The following is a 10,726-nucleotide window of genomic DNA, read 5'->3' as shown; positions in this document are numbered from 1 at the left end:
TAGTGTGACTAATAATGAAATTAAACTTTTATCTACTAGACAGTCTGACTAACATACTATAACATTAATTACAGCTTTTCTTGCAATTTAGTAATTAAAATGCACCAATATTTTATTTTATTTACCATATCGTGCTGATGAATTTTTCATAGTGTCAATGATTCATTGATTAGATAGTTTTATTTACTTATCACGAACTCTATATATATGTACATAATTATTATATAAGAGGCTTACACATTTCGGTATTTCACCGTAAAAATGTAAGCCTACTTCAGGTTGATATCATTTTAAACAAAATATCTCGATTAAATGATCAAATTTATTCTATATTAACTCAAAATTTAATTATTTATGAATATAATAAAAACACAGCCGTAGTATAATTAGTTTAAATAGTTATTACTGTAATAGAGCAGTTGATACCGTTTGATAGAAATCTTTCCGAATGTGCACTTTTTTTTTGGAAGATTGATACAGGAGCTCCATATCACTAGAGTGCATGTTTTTTATGATTATTTATATCCGGTGTCAAAGGCTTAAAACTGTGCAAGTCGTTGTTATGAAAAGATCATACGTCAAGTTGGCTTTGAACTTTACTGAATTTTGCCGCTTTGTTGTGATATTGATGATTACTCATCGCCTACCACAAATTTAATTTCAATCGTATCCTAACTTTCTCAAGTATGAGAATAATGTGCTTGCAGGAAATTAGGACCACTTTGAACATTTTTTGTAGGAATACCAGACTGAATGCAACTAAAATATATAATACACAGGATTCGTAACTATGTTATTTTTTCATTGCAGTAAATTGTTTGTTGAAATAAGGAAGCGGCAAATTGTTTTTGGCGCTCGGCGTCGCTCAGGGATATTGAAATAATGCATCGATACAACGCGCTTTACATTTTTTGCACATTAAAAGTTTAGGGAACATTTCACGCAGGAGAGAAGTTGGCGGTCAGGGATTTGCTGTTTAGAATACCCTTTGGTGTACTTATTGGCGAGTCTGCTCTGGCAGCAAGGCGAGAATAAATGCTCATATGTGTCCAACCACACTGTACTAAAACGACCCTCATAAAAGCTGGAGTTAAATCTGAACGAGTAAATAACAATCAAGTGACGTCATTGGTACGAGCTCCATTAAAATTTTTGTGTTTATTCACGAAGGGCTGGCTACAAATAGGCCTCGAGAGGGCAGAGGGTAGTATATTCTCACTTTTGTAGAGTGTTCTGTTGCAGAGGGTATACTAAGGCTAAAGTGCTTAGTGTTATATGTTCACAACGAAATATGGAACGCTCACTTAAATAAATAAAAGAATAATGTTCTTTTTTCTTCTTATGTACTTAATATTTTCTAAACTACGAGCTTTTTTAATAATTCTGTATCTTGGAAGTATCATTCTCAAATTCTTTACAGGAATTGCAAAACTTTGACCTTCCCATCAATCCAACCATTTCATTTTTGTTTTATTGTCGTAAGTACACAGTAAGTTCATGTTGTTGAGATTTTTAATTGTTCACGGTTCTAATACAATAAAACATCATGGGCCGAGGCGGTACGGGGTATTCGAGTTGTGTTTGTTTCATTTATGTATCATTGTTCGACAAGGTGAATTTTTGCTGAGACTTTCACGGAACGTGAGATGCTCACCAAACCCGCCATATCTAGATTTCTACTGCATTTAAAATTTGTCAGTTGTGTTTATTTCATAGATGTTTTGTTTGAACTTGATGGACTTCATCATTAACTTGAATTAATGCATAATTTATTATCATGCAAATTTTCTGTAATTTAAAGATCTTGTTACCGTGTGGCGTGATGAAGAGTTGTTTACTTTACAAATTCAATAGTTCAGGGAATGTCGACGCTAACAGTTTTCTGTTTTGTTCTTAATTTAGTATGTGTCGAATCTTTTTTAATCAACAGTAACAGAATAGGCGAGTTTATTGGTGAATTGGTTACCGTACTTAGTAGCTCATCGTATGAGTCGACGACCACAGTGCGATATTCAGTGGTACTATCTAGGTAGGGTGATACAGACATTATCAGTGTCTTTTTCTTCTTCATTGCTGCGGTAGGCTAACAGCCTGTTTTAGTTTTTAAGCCTCTTGTTCTTTTCCTGACTAGCTTAAGATCTTTCGCTTTTTAACGATTCTGGAATTATCCATTCTTGATACATGCTACTTCCTTCATTTTCTGGTCCATTTTCATATATATGTTGTATATTGTTTTGTTCTGCTAGGTCATTGTTTCTAGGTGATCTCTTAAGGTTTTACTGATTATTGTTCTCATTGTTTACCTCTTTGTATAATGTTCGCATCATTTGTGTGGTCTAGTTGTAAATATTTAGTCTTGCTTCTACGCCGTAGATTCCGATTTTACGATTGCTGCAGCGTTTTGAATTTGTGTTTGAATTTTTCTTCCACATATTGCATCATTTGTTAGTTCAGCTCGAAGATTTTTGAATTCACCGATTTGTCATATTTTGCCATCTAATTCTATTTTACATGGTATTATTAGGTCCTTGGAAAATGTTATGTATTTATGCACTACCTATGAGGTTACCTTTGGTGCTGCGGTTTTGTAGAAGAACTGGTTTCGAGAGAATTTGCTTCTCGGATTTCTTGTGTGGGTGCCACTACAATTAATGCTAATAACGTTTGGGAGGACAAGGTGAAATTATGGACTTTCATCAATGTCAACAATAAAAATGAGAAAACGGTAACTGAAGTGATGCGAAAACTACGAAAGTGTTTTCTGGTCCTTAACAAGAGGGTTTCGACCTTATTCCATGTAAATGTGCTAATAAGGGGTTATTAATATGGTTCAGCTCGCCAGTTCGAAGACTATTATGCAAAGTAAAAATTCAACATAAAATTTGTTTAGCCTAGGTTGCTTAAAAGTGCCAGATTTAACTGACACTAGGTCAGACGGTGGTCGCAAAATTAATTTCGGCAAAAACAAGGAAAAAATTGCCACTAGCACGGGATAAGGTAGAACCAGATTTCCAAAATTTGACCAAATCTTATCTTCAGTGACCACGATAATTAAGATGCGGTTTCCTTCCTGTGGTTGGTGCGCTCGCAAGGGGTGGACAAAAGTTCGATAGAAAAGTAACCTCTGGTATTATAGAGATCTATTGTGTTCTACGAAATCGACAAAGAGAAATGGTAAAGATGGCATCAGTAGGTACATTTACATTTACAGATGGCTGTGAAAAGAAGTAAATAGCAAAGAACAATGTAAGAGAAATTCCAGCCAAAAAACTTGACACTATACCATAGATTAATATAGATGCGACATAGAGGCTGATTTTGCAAAACCACCCTGATTGACATTGGAATTTGGAATCCTCAACCGCCAAAGGCAAGCGCCAAATTTAAATAGTGAATGCCAATAAAAACCTTGCTTCACTATAATTATAATTCGTGTGACCTGAATGAAAGTGAAGGAAAAAGTATTTTTTTTAATAAGCAGCTTGTAATATTCTGGTAAATCTAGTGTCAATTTGTCGAAAATAAAACGCGTCGTTAAAAATATTATAACATTTCTTCTAGTTACTTTTATTCCAAGTTAGAAACAAACACTGCTACCAACATACATTGCGAAGTCCTCAACCGTCATTTGATTTAAACTATGACGCTTCTCTGTGTTCTCTGACTATACCGAGATGTATAACACATGAAGACTTATGGCCGGTTGTATAAAGATCTCAGATCATATAATAAATAGATACCACCATGCCGTGTTCTTTCCCTAGCAGAGCCTGTGACGACATCCTCCTGTCACACATCTCTCTCGTGCATGGAGGGATTACAATGAAGCTATCCTTGCCTGATCACTATTTGAATTTTGCGCGCCTAAATTTTAGGAAGTATGTCTGAACTAACTTCGTACGAAAGATGTTGACAGCTTGATTTTATAAATAATTCACAGTAGATAATGAAAGGAATAGTAAATTATTGGGCAGCAATTGTGATCCTTTATGATTACATCACTTAAAATAGGATCTTTGTTCTAAATTCTAAAATTGTTTTTTGTACAACAACCTTAGATCATATAATAAATAGATACCACCATGCCGTGTTCTTTCCCTAGGACAGCCTGTGACGACATCCTCCTGTCACACATCTCTCTCGTGCATGGAGGGATTACAATGAAGCTATCCTTGCCTGATCACTATTTGAATTTTGCGCGCCTAAATTTTAGGAAGTATGTCTGAACTAACTTCGGAAGAAAGATGTTGACAGCTTGATTTTATAAATAATTCACAGTAGATAACGAAAGGAATAGTAAATTATTGGGCAGCAATTGTGATCCTTTATGACTACATCACTTAAAATAGGATCTTTGTTCTAAATTCTAAAATTGTTTTTTGTACAACAACTCGAAAGAGAGGTTAGAAGAAACATCTGTCAAAAGTGATTTGTTGCGCTGGTGCGGTACAAGGATGGAAGTGAAATAGACATATGCAGATGAAATGCATATAACAAAGATGAAGATGTGGTGATCACACAAGGATAGCATTATACTACTCCCCTTGACGTAGAAAACGACAACATACACCTTCATGTCTAGTCACAGCTTTCAGTTTGAGTATTGGTATCTATTTATTATATGATCTAAGACAACAAGTCGAAAGAGAGGTTAGAAGAAACATCTGTCAAAAGTGATTTGTTGCGCTGGTGCGGTACAAGGATGGAAGTGAAATAGACATATGCAGATGAAATGCATATAACAAAGATGAAGATGTGGTGATCACACAAGGATAGCATTATACTACTCCCCTTGACGTAGAAAACGACAACATACACCTTCATGTCTAGTCACAGCTTTCAGTTTGAGTATTGGTATCTATTTATTATATGATCTAAGACAACAAGTCGAAAGAGAGGTTAGAAGAAACATCTGTCAAAAGCGATTTGTTGCGCTGGTGCGGTGCAAGGATGGAAGTGAAATAGACATATACAGATGAAATGCAAAAACGACAACAGATAGCTTCATGTCTAGTCACAGCTTTCAGTTTGAGTATTGGTATCTATTTATTATATGATCTAAGATAAAGATATGTCAACTTTAACATAATGTTAACTGATCATGTGACCACTTTTTGAACGTGTTGATTGGTTTATTAATGTTTAATTGATTGTCAAAATCTTGTTAAAGTTGACACAGCTTTATACAACCCGGGCTTAGTAGATTATATGTCACCAAACGGAGGAAGGAACGGTTAGGTACTTAATCAGAGAACATTTTAACGTTAAAGTAGGTAAAAATCATTTTCACAGAATGGTAGTGATTACGTTACACGTAAGTATACACGGGGTGGTGCACGAGTAATAAATAGCCTGAATAAATTTGAAACGCAACCCAAAGTACATTTTCTGGATAATATTATAATTACAGTTGGAGCATTAAACATAGTAACCTTAACAAACTGTCAACACTTTGTTAATAATATCCAATATAGTGGTGAAAATGTATTTTTGGTTGCGTTTCAAATTTAATCTGGCTCTTTATTAGTCGTGGACCACTCTGTATAATAATTTCACTTACCCGATAGCCAAATATTGTTATAGAAGTAGATGTTCAAGCAACGATGTAAAATTCTGGAAGCAAACCGTGGGAATTCTAAACATCTTCCAGTTTTAAATGATACTTAAAATGGTGTCATATTTACACATGATTCTTTATAAGCTCCTTGTCTAAAAAATTCAAAACGCAACCAACAATACAATTGGGTAACAGTATTTCATATTTATTGTCATTATTATTTTAAATTAAAATATAGCTATTTTTTAGTTTTGATAATTTGGAAATAAACGTCAATTTTTGGTAAAAACAAACAAATTCAAAACAAGAGCTAGTGAAGGTGTCTTTGTAGTACCAAAGATGGTTTATAACTTGTATTTTTACTTGCATCTTTTACTACCTGAGTTTAAGCTAAGGAAATATAGTAATCGAGTATAGAGTACGAAAAAGTAGTCTCCCGTTTGCGTCTATCTGTCTGTCTGTCTATCGTTTGCGTCAATTTTTATTAGACACGTCATCTCCGAAAACACTGGAACGATTGTTATCAAATTTTATATGTATATTAGGATTTTTATGTAGATGGTAAATCGCTAACCAAAATGTGGTTAATCATCACCACCCTCAATTTGATGACGTCATTTTAAAAAATTCTATTTTAAAATTATTTAAATGTTATTCAATAATATATTCCTACACTTGCGATGTACGAATCCGCTTCGAGTTTTTTCCCTAAACACACAAAATTAACTCAGTATAATACCACCAACATAGGATATCAACGTCCGTGGGTTACATATCGACACGCGGACGGGGTAAATAGTGAATACATTGGCAACTCAGCAAATAAAAGCAGAGCGGCGTGGTAGATAATAAATAAACAATTAGGAAACAATATAAGGCACGCAGTTCCATCCGTAAATTCTGAAGACTTTAACAAATTTCTTGTTGAAAAACTTACCGTTAACTTATTACCTATTGATGATATCATGTCACAATTAAAGAAATGTTGCAAATCTCCTGTAAACTCATTTTATATTGGCGAAGTGATAGAACATGAAGTATTCAATGTTATAAAGGGTTTGAAAAAGACTAAATCTATAGATGTATATGGCTTATCCGCTAAGGTCACAGACTACACAGACAAGACACATACCCACTTTGAACGACCGTGACCTTTATGGACGACTTACCTCAACCAAAGCCTACTGTAAGAGTTTATAGTAGGCTTTGCCTCAACCGTCACTTCATACGCGCGATTTTTAAACGTGAGGACTGGCACTTTACAACACAATCTCTGATAAAAGCTAACATAATGTTAAAAAAATACATCAACAGAAGTCACAGTAATTGTGTTTAACTTACTAAAATAATAAAGGCGTTCGTACTTTCATAGTTAGAAAAAATATGAACAAGCTAAAAAATGTATGAGTGCTATTATAGTTATTTATTATACAAGCGGTTAAAGTGAATGTTTAATGAGCGGTCAGTTTAAGGCGAGAGCGGCGTATGCCGCGAGCGCCTTAAGACCACGAGTTACACATTCATTTTAACCGCGAGTGTAATACAAAATTTTATTCAATTTTGACAACCCCAAGTCCCAAATTGTGAAAAATTGTGTGATTCAAAGTTCAGACTCGAGAAACGTCAGAATTGACAGCGACCAAATAAAAGTTTTATATGCGTAGAATTTAGTGTACAATATCAGGTGTGTGTGTGTAGTATGTGACTCTGGCGACGGTGTTTGTTTATTTTAAACAAACTAAAATTATCGAAAAATTGCAAAATCATGCAAGATTCTAACGACAAAACTTGTTCCCAGAAAAGACCAGATCAGAAAGTGTATCAAAAGTTCTTTAGATGGAAAGAGCAGCAAGACACTGGAGAAATTACAGAAATGGTAACCATGGTTTTAAAACAGCAAAATAAAAATTTTATTTCGCTAGCGGTTTAAAAATTTTATGGTGCTACCGGATAAACCAAAGCTTTAGTGGCCTACTGACGGCAAAATAAACGTTTGTTTACATGTCAAAATTGAATAAATTAAATTTATATATTTTTTAAATGTGAGTGAATGATTATATTGTATTGTATTGTGTATTCTGTCGCCGCAGGACTCGCAGGAGGGGGTTGCACTTCACACGTCTTGGTCGGACCCATTTTGAGGTTATATCTGGTTATGTTTTCAACCCAAACAGTGAGGTGGGAGATCTCCCACCTCACTGAACCCAAAGCAAGGAGGTTTAAGTGTATATATGTATTTATATTCAATGTCTCTGACCCGAAGTGTCAAAATTCTAGTTTTACTAGTTACATTCCAAGGTTAGTTAATAGAGAATCTATTAAATGACTTTGTTACATTCTCCTAAAAGTTTTCACTAAACAGGGTAGCCACTACAGTATTTTGCAAATTTTTAAGCGTTCAAGGGCAAAATGATTGAAATCGACTATTTGGATTCTTGAATTAAAGACTATATTCATTTGTTAGTGGTGGGACAGTGTCTTGTCTGTGTAGTCTGTGCTAAGGTTATCAAATATGTTGAAAATATCATAGCAAAACTATTACCTTTCTATTGAATGTATGTATGTATGTATCGTTCCTATTGTTCTTAAAAAAGATTATGCCCATTTTTAAAAAAGGGGACAAAATATATGTAAATAATTATCGCCCCATCTCTCTTTTTTCAGTGATTTCGAAATTTTTTTCAACAAACTGTTAAAGTAAAATTAATTAATTACATGGAAAAGCACAACTTTTTTTCAAAATCGCAATTTGGATTCAGGAAAAATAAAAATACTACTCTAGCTCTATTGGATCTTGTAGAAAATGTTTTTGATTATTTTGACAATAAATTTTTTGTATCAGCAACGTTATTCGATCTCTCGAAAGCGTTTGATTGTGTCGATCATGACATTCTCTTGTATAAGTTAGAATATTACGGCATACGTGGTAATACAAATGCATTTTTTAAATTTTATCTGCGAGATATAACCCAAATAGTTTCAATAAACAATAAAACTTCTAGCAGTCACGTGATTGCAAAGATGTCAAATATAAGACTAGATAGAGAATTGTGGTAGATCATTTGTGCGCGTTCAAAGACTGAAGGCTAACAGATCCGGCTTCGAATTTGTGCAAATGTTCTTACCCGATACTTTTAACGAAACAACGCACACTGCAAGATACATATTTATTTTTCTTTATTGTAATAAATTTGTTGAAACACAAACAGTGGGATCAATACTTGATTTGCACAGAAAAGTACAATTAATTGAATATATACTATATACTTTGTTTTCATATTAAAATTTCCAAGTTCGTCCCTGCGTCTCACGACAGGTAGCAAGCGGCAAGCGCAATGATATTTACAATCATTGTGGTTTCTTCTCAATGGAATTAGTTGGCTTTTACACAAAACTGTAGAAGATATGTTTTACTATACTTGTGGTTTATAAGGCCGCCTTGAGTTTTTAGACATCCAAATTTCCGAAAAAAATCAAAATTGTATAATAAGCTTTTGTACTACTATAAGGTGTTAATAAATGATCTACATCTAGTGGGCTATGAAATTCATTTATTAATTAGTTTATCAATTAATTGTCAAACTTTGAGTCAAATTTTACACATTTACTGAATTCAAGCACAAAGCGTACGAGAAAATGTGGAATCATATCTCGACACTAACGCAAAGGTCGCGCGTTCGAATCGCTCATGGGATTTTTTGTTTTTAAACTATGACTGTATTATTTACATTTTTAACCCTTTTAGGGCTGAATTTTGGTAAAATTTTCATGCACTGATTTATTACAAGAATAAACACCCCCAAATTTTTCTTATATTATTATTTCATTAGAAATTTTATTAAAAAGTGTGGGCCATATTCGCTTTTGCATTTGTCATTTTTTGAAATTTATGAGAATGTTTAATTACCAACATTCTAAATCTTTTGCAAGGATGACTCTATTATAAATTATGTTGGTCGTCCGATATATGCCAACAATACAAATTAAATTTTATTTATATTTGAAAAATTTTTAAATAAATTTATAATTATTTCATTTAGTTTAGTTTAGTTAGTGAAAGATGTCCATTGACAAATATTTATATACGAGTATGTTCTTTGTTTTCATTCCTTAATGGGTACTAATGGTTGCGTCAGTCTTTACTTAATTTAGTAGGTATTTCAGGTTCAGAGGTTCAGTTTATGTCTGATGAGAAAATTAAAGTCCTAATAAGCGTTGAAAGCAAGTGATTAAGGTAACAAAATCATTTTAGAAAAATATTTTCGTATACCTACCTATTTATGGTTCTTGATCAAGAATGCAATTACGTTTAATTAGTTTTATCAGAGTTAAACACCTGTTAGTTGATGTAGTAAGAAAATCGTGTTCGTATTTGCGAATACAATAATTAAAACTGGTATTTTTTAAACCTTATAGGAATATCGTGTACTGTACAGATAAATAATTCTTACTATTAAGTTACGGTGATTAATATGGGAGTATTATTTTCTTATGACTTCCCCGCGATTAAATTAAAATAAATAAATGCATTTTTAACGTTTGAAATGCCGGGTTTATGGTTCAAACAGCGTTAATAAATCCTATATGGGACATTTCAATGACAAAAAACCGCCATGACTAACTCAATTGATTTATTTGTTTGATTTTGATTTTTCAAGAGACACATTTAGCTGTAAAATGTGACCTTGTCATGATACGTACTCATGACGAAAAACGGGCAAAATCTATCCTTCGGTAACTTGTAAAGTTTTGTTTTCTCCGCCAAAGTAAAAATAAACATTTTTTCTTGGTATTTCCAGATTATCACAGCATTGTTTAATTTATCTATTTATGTTACCAAAGTTAAATCAATATTTACAAAACATACCTTCCTAATTTGAATAACGTGTTCTCACGCAAAGTGGCCATCGATAACTTCTGACCATCAGATGTACCTAATACGAGTTCTGATATTTTCGCCTTAAACTTTACAACTATACTTAGTCATATTTTAGCTGATGCACTTTATTATTGGTTTCACGATTTTTAATAAGTAAATTTCAAATGTGAGAAATGTCATCATTCACTGGCATGAATTTGTTAGTTTGCAACGTTTCAACTCAAAATGTACAATAATTTTCTGTACAGGCATACTGAAAATTATATTTTTTGTGAAAATGTCTTGTTAGA

The sequence above is a fragment of the Zophobas morio genome, unplaced genomic scaffold (genome assembly GCF_036711695.1).
Source record: "Zophobas morio isolate AGI-343-1 ecotype UQ-CSIRO unplaced genomic scaffold, CSIRO_AGI_Zmor_V1 ptg000021l, whole genome shotgun sequence".
Classification (NCBI taxonomy): Eukaryota; Metazoa; Arthropoda; class Insecta; order Coleoptera; family Tenebrionidae; genus Zophobas; species Zophobas morio.
This window is presented reverse-complemented; position numbering follows the sequence as displayed.